General features: G+C 36.8%; 1 non-coding gene and 1 pseudogene across 1 annotated transcript; both read left to right on the top strand.

Annotated features, from left to right (window-relative positions):
- Positions 1-302: 302 nt before the first annotated feature.
- LOC113307038 lies at positions 303-409 on the top strand. Its single transcript, XR_003339005.1, has one exon. It is a non-coding gene; the product is annotated as a U6 spliceosomal RNA (small nuclear RNA).
- Positions 410-12,315: 11,906 nt separating this feature from the next.
- On the top strand, positions 12,316-12,415 carry LOC113307249 (annotated as a pseudogene).
- Positions 12,416-15,043: the final 2,628 nt, after the last annotated feature.

Below are 15,043 nucleotides of genomic sequence, written 5' to 3' on the forward strand. Positions count from 1 at the left end.
AGATACATACAATAAAATTGCAATCCTTTTTCGACTCCTTCCGATTGTCAATATGTTCCGTTATAAAATTGACATTTTGGCAATATCACGTGGATATGTTACATTATAAAATTGTCATTTTGGCAATATCATTGATGTACAATGATAATATTATTAGGTAACTACAATGATAAAATTACTAGGTAATTATATCAGCGATCTAACTCTTAAACTCATTAGCGCCAACTTTTTTATCGATTAGGTCAAAATAAAACTTGTCAGTTTTGTCCAATCCCTAATATTCACGTGTATATATTTCGTTGGTGTCTTCCCTTCGGAAACTTCGGATGAAATTGGAACAACACATAGAAGATTAGCATGACCATTGCGCAAATCGATATGCACAAACTGAGAAATGGTCCAAATTTTCTACCTTGCCAAAAAAAAAGAGAATATTTTTTTGTTGTTCTTGGGTTATAAATTGGTGGAATACTAGGCAGCCCAAAATGTGAATGATATCAAGGTTGACAATCTATAATATAAATATATAAATTTATTTGAGTGTTTAAATAAACGTTTTCCATTGTTGATACATGAAAAATAACACCCCTTAGCGGGTTGGGGATGCCCAAAAGAGTAGGGATAAACTTGGGTCAAGAAATAAGGACAGGGTGGAAGGACAAAGTAGGAATTAACAAAGTAGGAAGAGGTTATGTTAAGAAATGGCATTAGTGGTAATTATGAAGGTTTAGGACATGTGGCATGATGTCATGAAAAGAGTGGTTTTTAGAAAAGCCTATATAAGGAAGGACAAGGTACAATGGAAAGGCAACTCTCTCTCTCTTACTACTGTTGGTATTGTGAGGTCATGTGTAATAGGTAGGACGGGTAGGACCTAAACCGAAATTTGGGTATTAACATTTGGCGACCACACCCGGAGGCTCGTGCCTAGTTCACAATGACCCATACAAAAGGCGCTAACTCAGGCGCAGCCGGAAATCCGAACACATCCATGCTTAACCTAGAAGGAGAGAGATTTGGTATAGTGACAGATCCGATTACGCAAGCAAAGAAATCAAGTGCTCCACGCGAAGGAGATAAACAACACGAGAGCAAGGAAGCATCACCCACTCATCCCTCTCTCGAGGAGATGCAAAAATAATTAGAAGAGCATGTACGAAGGGAGCGAGAGCTGAAAAATTCATGAAGATGGCTAGCGCGGAAAAAAACGTCAAAGAAACAACACAAGACGCGGAATAAGAAGTAGAAGACGAACCAATGGCTATGACGCAAGGGGCGATTGCGAGATACCTAAAAGAGAATTACAGAATTGTGAAGCAAGACAATTACAACTTCATGGCGATCCCTTACTCCTCGAAAATCATAGAATACCAGTACCCGGAGCATTATACTTCACCAAAATTCAAAGTCTACAATGGACAAGGTAACGCGAGAGAGCACCTAAGTCGATTCCTGTCTACAATGAATGATCGCGTGACAGATGGAAAGCTATGTCTGAGAGAGTTTCTGAAGTCATTGACTGATACGGCATTCACTTGGTATGACAACCTCAATCCGGGAAGCGTCACTAGTGGCAATCAGCAGTTTTGCGACAGACAAAGCAAGTCATTTAACTCGTATCTATGACTTGGTTTGTTAGTCAAAGAAAGGGTCGTTGTTTGAGCGTCTTTTTCAACTATGACGTGTCTCTCGGGGTCGTTGAAAATCTTATATCAACGACCGATTTTAACGGTCAATTTTTTATGACTGACTTTAATCAGTCATAGATATAAATCTTGATATAAAAAAAAAGATTCAGATTGGCTGTCTGGCCTGACTGAATCTGACTAAATCTGAAATCTAACCCAATTGAAACTCAAATGAAAACCAAATTCAAACCAAATTCAAATGAAACTCAATTTAGAATTCAAATGAGAATCAAATGAAACTCAAATTAGAATTCAAATGAGAATCAAATAAAAATGAGAATCAAATTAAACTTGCACACAAATAATCATTCAATTTAACATTCATTGATTCGTTGGTTTTAAATTACACAAAGGACTAAAATATGTAGTTCTGACCAGTGTAATCTGAAGTTCTAGGATTCGATTACAAAACGATGAACTAAAAAACTATTGATTAAACATCAAAATTAAAAACTCCGACGATGATGAAGAACTTATTCCTACTTCATAATGGTGTACCTGCACAACAAAAGTCATTTGCTGATTAATGTGGGGGGGTCACAATACTCAAGAAAATGCTTATAAAAACAATAACTATGCACATGAGAGGACAATAATCTATAAAGGTACCATCCTAACCAATATGATGTCAATCTCTTTACCTGCCTCTGTCCAACATCGACACAAGCGTAACTAGTTCATTAATTCACGAACTTGACATATCTCGAGCACAAGATACAAAATTGGTTATACATGAAATCCTAATTTAAGAACGATAACAGGTATTGCAGGTAAGGTTGTAGAGATGCCCCAAGATGAATAACAAAAAAAACTCAATAGTTTTGCTCTTCCTACTGATAAACCAGTTGTTATTTGCGCATTGATTGAGAAAAGCACGAGGAAAAAAAGAAACCTATTTGTTGAATCAATGGCTATAAATGGGAAATAGGTTTCTTTAAGCAAATTTATCATTCATCAATTGATAATATGAAACATTAATGAATCACACTTATGGGAATAGATAGAAAGATATACTTGTGAAGTAATCTTCATGTGTGGTCGTCTTGTAAAGAAGGGCACCAGTAACTTCAACAAAAACAAAAACAAAAATCAATAAATCATATTCCAGTACACAAACAAACGTCAAAACCTAGATTATACACCAGCAGCTAAGATGAAATGCTGCACTAACATAAGAAATAAACCTGAGAGTTATTCCTACTATAAGTGATTAATAAATACGACAGACGAACAAACTAATATATGAGATTAGTAATCAATCATATCACAAATTCCTCGTAGATCAGTTAAGCATATATTGTTAGCATGTTTGGTTTCATTATCACAATAAATACGACAGAAAAACAAACTAACATATGAGAGAATGCAAAAAAAACATGTGTCAGATTAAATATTGTAACTCTTTAACAGGAATTAAGATCTGCCAATATATTGATCGAGTTTTACGAAGACAAGCAAGAAGCAAGAACAATATATTGATATAGACAAATTGTAATACCATGTCCCTTGTACTGAGCTAGGAGCAAGGTTAGGGGTCTCTTTAGACAACTAACATCTCTTTTCAACATGATTAGAAGTTTCCCTCAGTAAACCCATGTCTTCGTTCATTTCTATATAGATGGATAAAATCAGTTTATTGGTTCTTTGACTTTTATAAATACAAGATCATTAGGTGTAACTGTGTACAAGGTAATGAGTCAACAAGACCAGAAGCAGGCCTGGATTCAGTCTAATAATATCCGAATTATCTAATTGCTAGAGAATACCTCTAAGCTTTACTAGCAAAAATGCCTAACATAAGCACAATCATTCCAGAAAGGGATCACCAGTTTATGAATTAATAGACGCATCCCCAGTCTTGGCTTTAGCTTGCAAAACTGGTCTTCGAGTGGCGAAAAAATCGATCATTGTTGAAGAAGATGCAGAACTACCGGAAGGCATCGCAGAAAATATATCAACACTGGCCTGCATAAATGGTACAAATAGATCTTTCTTAGTCAAGAGGCCAAACAAATCTACAAAGAGCATCAACATTGGGACTTGGTTTGGGAAAAATCCACTTTGGTGGGCAATGCAAAACGGGATTCTGAATGGCAAGTCATTTAGGCCACATGAAATTTCCAGCATGAATATGTAAATATTTATCCAAAAAATATTGTTGTACAGGACATGATGAATATAACTCGCCCGAAAAAACATAAAACCATCACAAGAAAAATCCGAGGAGGCTTTGCTACTTTAGTTCAGCCATGCACTAGAATCCGGAGAGAAGCATAATATGTGTACAAGACTAGAAGTCCAAGAGTTCTGTACCAAAAATGAAACAGGGATAGTTTCACTTCTCTCTATTATATTCAAATATGATCAGCTGTGCTGAGCCTGGGAGGAAACTCCAGAAACAACATGCGGTGTTGCTGATAGAGAAATTGTTTCCTCAAACAGATCAACCTCAGAGAAATGATTATAGGTGTAGGGTTGTTGGTCCTCCTTTCTTCAAGACTCCAATTTTATTACATAACCATATATAAAGAGGAAACATATATCCAGACCAAAAAAGTATAACATTTTAAATAAAAACTTGTTCATGGTTAATATTTTTCAGTCAGTGTACTAAGATTATTTGCCATACCAAGTTCCTTGAGAAGCCCAAGAGACCAACAAGTGCAAACAGGAACTGAACATATTTAGATATCCAGCATCATGTAATTTTTTTCACGGAGCATCTCGGATTCTATCAGGAAAATGTGAAAATATCATTAGCTATTACTTACTAGCAGTTGAAGTTTTCCCGGGGATCAAAGTCATCAAAATCATCTTCAGCGACAGCTGTTGCAGATAAGACTTGGCAGAGACTACAATTGGAAGAAAAGGCCTCTCGAGAGCTGGATGACAAAGCAGTGTTATCCCTGAGACAAATCCAGTGTACAAGAATATAAATATCAACCAACACTATTTATAGGCAAAAGAAGTTATCCATTATCTCAATTCCAACACCTAATTATTCTTCAAGTAAAGCAGACAAAGGTCCACTTAATGTTAAATCAAGGCCAACTGAACTTATAATACACTCAGGAATCGGCACCATAGATGGTTCAGATCCTTTCTTTTAAGTGGCAACCCAACTAAAAGAACAACCGATACAAATTACTCCCAACTTATTGTCATTGAATATAATAGCACAAACCTCCCATTCTGTGCAGGCACATCCTTAGTAAGATACAATTCACAATTACACTACTTTATACAACAATGAAGAACTTGAACTATAAAAACATATTATACTTAGATATGAAAGTTTTATTTACATTCGTCTAGCATTCAGACCATACTTTGCAAATTGAACCGTATTATCTCTTCCATCAGATTCCTTCCTACAAGTACACAAAAACAAACCCTACGAAATAAAGCTTTTAAAACTAAACAAAGCTCTAAGCTACACAAGGATACAATAAACTCACCATCAAGCTTTTAAACAACTTTTAAAGGTGCATGCTTGGATAAAGATAATCCAGTAGATTTAAAACCATATGATACCACCAGGACAGACCACGCAAACACTCGAACCTATAAACGACAAGCATCATCACAAAAATAACAACTACTTAATACAAAACCTCAATCAATTCAAGAAAAATCCTAAATGAAAAGGATAATAAAAGTTGAAAACCCATATCTCAGATCTCTTAAACAAAATCCGTAAATTTGAGTTCTATTTGAACCTTCAAATCAAAAAATTCCCAAATCAAGGAAGAACAATAAATATATCCTTAAGAAAAACAAATTAGTGCAACTAATCTACAATAAATCAGAAATTACTTGTTGATGTTCTTGTTTAGAGTATATCAAGATTGACAAAACTTAAAATGAAACAATAAATAAATTGATAGAAAATTTGCTTCAAAAGCCATTAAATCAGTTACAAAATATTATTTGAAAACCCTTAGCAAAAATCCCCAAAATTTGTGCTAACCCATATCCAAAACCCCCAAATTCCGAAATTGAAATATTTAAAAATAAATAAATTAAACCTACAATACAAAAAACCGAAATTGAAACCAGGTGATGCTCAAGATAGTAACGAGAATGATGATTTAAAGAAGAAAAGTGTTGAAATAGGCAGCAAAAAAGAGTGATTGGTTCTTCTTACTTAGGTCTTTGAAATCGGTATAAGAAACAAAGTTAGAGTTTGGTCGTTATTCTGTGATGAGGGTAAGGAAGAACGAATCCTAGTTTTGTATTGAATAATAATAACCATGAGTTGATCATCATTATCTTCAAGAAAATTGGTACTGGTTTTAGTGAGAGGGAGATTGGATGTGAGGTGCGGCATGAAATAAGATGGCTAGGTTTTTTGTTTTTGCTTCTAGGAGTGAGCGGTAATAACAGGAGAGACTGGTTGTTTTCAAACCCGCTTACTTTAGTCTACTTAATCGAAAGTGTGGGACCCAGAAAATCCGAACCATAGATCATCAGTCCCTGAATGGGTCCTTAAGTGAGGGACAAAATAGTAAATATTCAACGACGGGTATTAACGCTTGATTATAGCCTTGACTGTCTTGATCGGTACAGGGTCAATTGACCATCGATAGTGGTCGTGGATGTGGGTTGAAAATACCCCCTTTTCCACTAGTGCGTACATTCATGGTCCGCCATGTCGACACTTTTCCTCAGGAAGTTCTATTCGGAAAAAAGGAAGATCACAACCATAGACTTGAGCAAGTGCAATCAGCGCCTAGGTGAAGAGATAGGAAAGTACATCGCCCGGTTCCGCCTTCTCACTCTCGATTTCCATGAAGATGTTAAAGAGGAACAGCTAGTAGAAATTTGCGTTCGAGGAATGACCCTATCCTTCAAAAAGCATCTGGTGAATTTCCGCTTCCCCACGTTCGTAGATTTGGAGGAGGCAACGACAAGGATCGCCGACTGCATTGAAGAACCAAAATCGGACTATGTTTGGCGGAATTCAGTTAATATCGTATCAACTACACCAAGAAATACTCACCCAAACAATAGTTGCGAGGGCTGGGGAGCACAAGCACTTCCACCACCTCTACCTTGCAGCAAGGAACAGATTGTTGGACTGCTAGAACAATGGATAAAAAACAAGGAAACGCAGTTGCCTCCAAAAAAAGTGGATCCTAGCACCCTCGATAAAAATGATGCGCGCTATTGTCACTTCCATCGAAGGATACAACACCCTACAGTTGACTGCTTTAACCTGCAAAGGATGTTTCAAAGGAAAATGGAAATAGGGGAAATCGAAATGAACAAGGCGGAGGACAGCAAAGCAACCCAACATAATGTGATGATACTGTCTCATGACCCAAGTGGGGATGTTTAGAGACCCTGGATTGAAGACGAGGAAGTATGTGAGTTGGATGGGGAAAACCCCGCTTTCGCTAACACAGATGTTTGGAGACCTTGGATTGAAGACGAGGAAGCATGCTGGCTCATGAAAAGCGGGTGATTCCCACCCAAGCCCTAAAATAATTTTTGATGATTCAAGGAGCGTTGTACTACCGGACGGCCGGAGGATCCCTTGAGAGATGCATAAATAAAAGGGAAGCAGAGAAGTCGCTGCAAGGATTACACGCGGAGACTTGTGGACAGACCGGCGCTGTCCACTTATACAGAAAGCTTCAGAGGATGGGCGTATATTGGCCAAGCATCTCAGCCCAAGAAGCAGCACTGCAGGATAGTTGTGACGATTTTCAAGCACCGCCACAACCTGCGGAAGTCTGCATGGTCGATGAAGTAGACGGGAGACAACCTTACATTGATTTCATCCAGCACATGAAACTGCCTAGTGACAGACAAACGACTCTAAAAATATAGAAGAAGGAGCTGGTGTGTTTTCAAAGTTGTTGTAGTAGTATGATTCGTTCAAGACTTGTGAAAGAGGATTTTTATAATTTTTGTTTAATAAATAAAAATAGCGAACTAATTTAAAAATATGTTGTGAAAATTATGGAGAGAATAGAGCTAGGATTCCACCATTGGTTGATATTGGTGATTTAATAAAACAATAATTATGCAACTCAACATTCAAAATGATTATAATAGTATTTCCTAGACATGTAGATTTCCAAAAGAATAGATGTTAATCCAAGCATAGAATATCAAAAACCTGAAGCAAGCATATTCTATCAAGAGAAAATACACCTAACTAATCAAAATCATATAAACAATTTTTAGTTCAATGCAAAAATCATAATAGAGTTGTTGTAATTAAGTAATAGAAATATATCACTTTTACCGAAACAACGGCTTCCTCCATAGCCCCAAGGATTGGGTTTAGCTCATCATAGTGTAAACACGCTCAAAATATTTGTTCATTACTTCAAAAATTGTTTACAAAGATAAAATGGAGAGAAAATGATGAAAATCGGGTGTTTAAAACTCTTCCCCTAATCACTTCCTAATCACTCACCCCCCTTCTCTTACATCTCAGGAGATATTTATAACCCAGCAGTAACCACAAATATCTCCAATTACTCCTCAAAATCTTCACAGTGAAGGAATATTATTTTCGGGAATAATTTCTTATTTTTTTCTTTTCTGCAGCATGAATGAGCTGTAAAATATCTCCAATTACTCCTCAAAATCTTCACAGTGAAGGAATATTATTCTCGGGAATACTTTTCTATTTTTTTTCTTTTCTGCACGCATGAATGAGCTGTAAAATATCTCCAATTACTCCTCAAAATCTTCACAGTGAAGGAATATTATTCTCGGGAATAGTTTCCTATTTTTTCCTTTTCTGCACGTATATTTCCCACAGTAACACCAACAGTAAGTGAAACGAAAATATATTTGTTCCCTGTTTTAGCTTATCACGCGTATGTTTAGTGTTGACGTGTTCCAACATGCATATTTCTCGAAATATATTGATTCTAACTCGTGACAGGATAATCTCTCAACGTAGCTCCGAATAGTAAATGTTCTCCGGGTTGCCTTTAACACTTTTTCGAGCCAATTTTTCCGAAAATGTTTATTTCCTAAAAATACATAAAAACACAATATTAGTACAAAAATCGAGTACCATCAATACATGAAATTAAGGACAACGTATACACAAAAATGTGTCTATCCAATACCCCCAAACTTATTATTTTCTAGTCCTCGAGAAAAACTAATCTAGAAAATAAAATGACTACACTTAGCACGTGCAACAAGCCGTTAAACCGCTAGGTGGCCCTAGCGGCGGAGTGTTGTCTCCGGAGGGTTTACCAGAGGTGTACCCACAAAACCATTACTCCATACCCTAGATATATACGCAGAACCTTGGAAGGCACTAAAGAATCTCCTTGGTTGGCATACAATCATTGACTATAGGAGGAAGTACCCTGATGCGAAATTCCAATTGTTGTACACGAGTTTGCACTCAGCATACTAAAATTCATACATAAGTGACAGAGCTCTACTCAGATAGTTTCTGTACATCATAATCGGAGTCAACCAATCACATGGAAAGATTAAGAAGATGGATAAAGAGATGGTTAAAAGTGAACAGTGTTTCCCATATCTGTCTAAAGGCCTCTGACAAGGTGAACCTATCCTAATGGACTGAGATACCGGTCTGACTAATATCAACACAACTGGCATATACAAGGGGACCAGTGGTCGATAAACCTAACTCTAGGTCAACACAACTGGCATATACAAGGGCACCAGTGGTCGACTTTATTGAATTTATTCCGGTTGGTCTAATGGCCTGGTCTCTTATTTATTTATTTATTTATTTATTTTTTGTTTTATTTTATTTTATTTTTTTTTTGGTTTCTCAATCACTCTATTCCACCCTAGCAAAGGTAACAACTTGAATCTTGTGCCCCACCAAATCACTTAAAAAATAAAAACAGAAGGATTAGGATTCAACGAGATATGGCGAAACTACCATGTTTTTTTTTTAATTCTAACACCTGAGCTATGTTCTTTTATGAATAGACTCTTTAGATGTTTCCATCTAATCAGATTGGTTCCTCAACTCCTACAACCAAGATGTTCCCATCCACTTAGATTGGTTAGTGCCAACCTTAATAAGCATAAATTTCTAGGCTCTGGAGTTTATTTGTTGCAGCTAAGAGCTAACAAAAAGTTTCTTCCCCACTCCCAAACTTAAACTAACATTGTACTCAATGTTCTAAAGATGAAATTAAAAGCATGAACAATAAGAAACTGTTACCACTTGATGGATGGAAAAATAAATAAGGAAGGATATTACCGTATGCATGAGTACCTCCCAGGAAATGCTAAATTTAAAGTATTTAGCTAGACATCAAATACCTCAAAAAGGATTGTCACCTTCCAAAGTCATATATCAATAGTCGAAACAATTGTGGGTCCATAAGACCAAATAGAGCTGACACCAGTATGAGACAAATGCACTGATTTAGAAAAATGAAAAGAAGGAGCACGTCCTCATATAAGACTTCTGTCAAGACAACTGGGTTTATCTGCGGCGCGTAATTGAACTTCATATGTGTGTCTCGATAAATAGATTCATCCGAAAAACGGGTCTCTAATACCTGGGTTACCTCCTGGACATTATCAGGAGGATCGGGTTGCGGAGTCTGAAAAGACTCAAGTAATATCTCAGATGTACAAGGCTCAAGTCCCAAGTTAGGGACTCTAATAAGGGATACGATACAATAACAAGAACCATCACTACCCCCGAACTTAGGGTTCACAGACAAACCTATAACTATTTCTTGAATTTTTGGATCTTCAGAGTCCTTAAAATACTCAAGAGATTCTTCTAGTTCTCTACCCCCAAACTTAGGGTCATCATTATTCTCAGAAAAACCTAAAACTATTGCCTGAATTTCTGGGTCCATAGAATCTTTAAAATACTCAAGAGATTCTTCTAAAGATTGATCAAATATCTGATCTAAGAGAATGGTTTCCTCAAAATCATCTAAAGAATTTACCAGTAAAGTGTCAAGCCAATTATCCTGAACCAAATCCTGAACTAAAGTGCTAATCATATTCACTTCTTCTAAATCATCATTCTCAGAAGGTTGTCTAGTAACATTAAAGACATTTAGTTCAGTGATCATATTACCAAAGGATATGTTCATAAGCCCAGTCCTACAGTTGATGACAGCGTTAGCTGTGGATAAAAATGGGTGACCTAAAATCACTGGGATTTTACGACTTGGGTCCTGAACAGGCTGGGTGTCTAGAACAACGAAATCCACAGGATAAATAAACTTATCAACCTCAATCAGAACATCCTCTATGACACCACGAGGGACTTTGACAGACCTATCAGCTAATTGTAGTGTCATTTTAGTTGGTTTCAACTTACCAAGACCTAGATGGGTGTATACATGATACATGAGTAAGTTAACACTAGCTCCTAAGTCAAGTAAAGCTTTATCGACCATGTGATTACCAATCGCACAACATACGGTGAGGCAAAATATGCCATAGTGTCGGATTGGGTTCTGATTTATTGGGCTTTCTGTGCCAACTTATGATCTAGTCCAGGATCCTTATACTTAGGGGGTGTTTGGTTCTTATGGACATTAAGCTTACGCTTTCGTGTACAAAGATCTTTAAGGAACTTGGAATAAGCAGGCATCTTCCTAATTGCTTCTAATAGCAGAATGTTGATGTTCACCTGCTTAAATGTTTCCATTATCTCGTTGAAAGTCGACTCCTTCTTTGTTGGGGCTAACAAATGTGGATATGGGGCTCTAGGCACAAAGGTAGACCTATCAGGAATTTCTTGGGAATCCTTAGAGACTGTTTCAGTTTCCTCGTCTACGGGCTCCTCTTGGGAAGTAGAAGGTGGAACTACAGTATGTCCACTAGGCATGGATACCTTATTGTTTACCGTTTTACCACTCCTAAGGGTTGTTATCGAGTTCACATAGTTTGATGATTTCTCACCAGCTGAATATATTTGATGGACTCCCCTAGGGTTGGGTTGTGGTTGACTAGGAAACTTTCATTTTTCTCTCAATGTCTCATTTATCTGACTAACCTGGGCTTTCAACTCGGAAATAGCCTGAGAGTTAGCCTGACCTATTCTCTTATTTTCTTTTAAACCTTGAGCAACAGATTGCTGAAACTGCACAGTGTTACGAGTTAACAAAGCAAGAGACTATTCTAAACTCATAATTCTTCTTATCCGAAGGGTTCTGAAACTGTGCCGGAGCTGAAGGATTCTTAGTATATCCAAAACCTGGGGGAAACTGAGCATTACTAGACTGACCTTGATTCTGGCCCTTGGACCAAGAAAGGTTTGGATGATTTCTCCAGCCAGGGTTATAGGTTTCTGAATACGGGTCAAACTTCTGTTGGTTATCAAACCTAGTTTTATTATAAAGAGCATTGGCTTGCTCTTCAACAAAATAACCTTTTGGCTATAGCTGCTATTTTGGCATCTGACTCATAAGATCCTTCTACCCTATTAACATTTCCTTTACTTAGAAGAATTGTTTTCTGGGGTTCCCTACTATTTTCCCATTGTTGGGTCTTATCGGCGATTTCATTCAAAAATGTCATCGCTTCATCAACAGTTTTATTCTCAAACCCACTTGTGCATAAGGACTCAACCAAGGTTGTTGTTGAATAATCTAAACCCTCATAGAGGATCTGAACTAACCTAACCTTCTCCAAACCATGATGAGGACATTGAGATATCAAGTCATTGAACCTTTCTAAGTACCCATATAAAGATTCTCCCTCTTGTTGGGCAAAAGTACATATTTGTGTCCTAATAGACGATGTTTTATGCCTTGGGAAAAACTTATATATAAAGGCAGAAGTAAGTTGGTCATAGGTTTCAATTGACTCAGAATCCAAACTATACAGCCAAGATTTGGCTTTATCTTTTAAGGAAAAGGGGAATAACCTAAGTTTCAACGCATCATCACTTAGGTTTTTAATTTTCAGAGTACTAGAAACTTCCTCAAATTCCCTAACATGAAAATAGGGGATCTCATTCTCCTTCCCTAAAAACATTGGGAGCATCTGTAAAGTCCCAGGTTTCAGTTCATAATTTGCCTCGGTTTCATCTAACTTGATACAAGACGGACGAGAGGTCCTAGTTGGGTTTAGCAAAGCTTTCAAAGTTGCCATTTCTGGCACTACCAAAGGAATAGGAGTACTAGGGGTACTTTCCTCACGAAGAGACTGATTCTCAAAACTGAAGTTTCCAAAAACGGGGATCTCAAAAGAAGAGTCTTCGAGCTCCCCGCCTTCACAAGAAGAACTACTAGGTTTTTCACTAATCAAACGACCTAGAGTGTTTCTTTTCCAAGCCCGTTTAAAAACTTCGGGAATACACTAGAAAAACAAAATCAAAAAGAAAATCCCTAAAAAGGAAGGGATGTTCTATGCAAACACAAACAAGAATGACTCCACCACAGCAAACCCGCTAATTTCTAGCAAACAAAAATCATGATGGCTCCACTTAGATTTTTTGTAGACCAGCTTCTAATCCTTCGAACGGGAATTCGTTACAATTTAAGAAAACCCCTATGGAATCAATCCGAGTTAAAGTAAGTTGAATATAGGAGAGGGAAGCTCGGTGGAGCTTTGATACCCAAGGCCTAACCGGTATTACAAGGCGGCACAATCACGCATTCAACTTACAGAAACCGTCAAGAACTTCGAAGTATGCTTAAAAGAGTAACCAATATTTTTCGAATGACTTTCCTGTTAATCTCGTTACCTATCGGTCTCGTTCTAGTCAAAATTTTAGGCTTAGGTTCGCGTTTGGTGTCGTTTTCCTAAGGTGGGCAAGAAGAGAACGGTGATGAAATCCGAACTCTTATCATGTATGGTCAGTCCTTGCCCTTTACTAGGAAATTAAAGCAGCCGTTTTCAAGTCCTCAACATATATGCATACGAAGAAAGACAGTAACTCGCTGACAGGGGATTCACGAGTGTTTTGACAAACTTACCTCCCGTACCAGGCGGGGGATGAACCTTTGTAGTCGACTCGGGCCACGACTCCTATATCATGTACGAACCCAAGGGGCCGAGGTGATATTGTAATCACCGTTCTTCTCTGCAAACAGTTTATATTTAAACTACCCTTCCGTAGGGTTTAAAAAAAATAATGTCCCAAAATTTAAAGTCCAAAGTCCAAAAATATAAAGTGCAAAAGAAAAAGAAAGTATAAAAAATATAAAAATCTACAAAAATAAAAATGTCTCTCTTTTTTCTATAAAAAAAAAATCTTCTTCTTTCGCTCCTTTCGCTTTGCCTTTTACTCCAGTCTTTAAGTATTCACCAAAAGCTTTGGCAAAATTTTCTTTCGCTCCAAATTCCAAAATATGAAAGAAAAAGACAAAAACCCAAAAACGTAAAGAAGAACAAATAAAAAAAACCTAAAAAAAAAAAACCTCTAGCCTAAAGACAAATCCGCGTCGGCGGCGCCAAAAGTTTGGTGTGTTTTCAAAGTTGTTGTAGTAGTATGATTCGTTCAAGACTTGTGAAAGCGTATTTTTAGATTTTTTTTTAATAAATAAAAATAGCGAACTAGTTTAAAAAGATGTTGTGAAAATTATGGAGAGAATAGAGCTAGGATTCCACCATTGATTGATATTAGTGATTTAATAAAACAATAATTATGCAACTCAACATTCAAATTGATTATAGTAGTATTTCCTAGACATGTATATTTCCAAAAGAATAGATGTTAATCCAAGCATAGAATACCAAAACCCTGAAGCAAGCATATTCAATCAAGAGAAAATACACCTAACTAATCAAAATCATATAAACAATTATTAGTTCAATGCAAAAATCACAATAGAGTTGTTGTAATTAATTAATAGAAATATATCACTTTTACCGAAACAACGGCTTCCTCCATAGCCCCAAGGATTGGGTTTAGCTCATCATAGTGTAAACACGCTCAAAATATTTGTTCATTACTTCAAAAATTGTTTACAAAGATAAAATGGAGAGAAAATGATGAAAATCGGGTGTTTAAAACTCTTCCCCTAATCACTTCTTAATCACTCACCCCCCTTCTCTTACATCTCAGGAACTATTTATAACCCAGCAGTAACCACAAATATCTCCAATTACTCCTCAAAATCTTCACAGTGAAAGAATATTATTCTCGGGAATAATTTCCTTTTTTTTTTTTTCTGCATGCATGAATGAGCTGTAAAATATCTCCAATTACTCCCCAAAATCTTCACATTGAAGGAATATTATTCTCGGGAATAATTTCCTATTCTTTTCTTTTCTGCACGCATGAATGAGCTGTAAAATATCTCCAATTACTCCTCAAAATCTTCACAGTGAAGGAATATTATTCTCGGGAATAGTTTCCTATTTTTTCCTTTTCTGCACGTATATTTCCCACAGTAACACCAACAGTAAGT

Source organism: Papaver somniferum, chromosome 8 (genome assembly GCF_003573695.1).
Source record: "Papaver somniferum cultivar HN1 chromosome 8, ASM357369v1, whole genome shotgun sequence".
NCBI classification, from domain to species: Eukaryota; Viridiplantae; Streptophyta; class Magnoliopsida; order Ranunculales; family Papaveraceae; genus Papaver; species Papaver somniferum.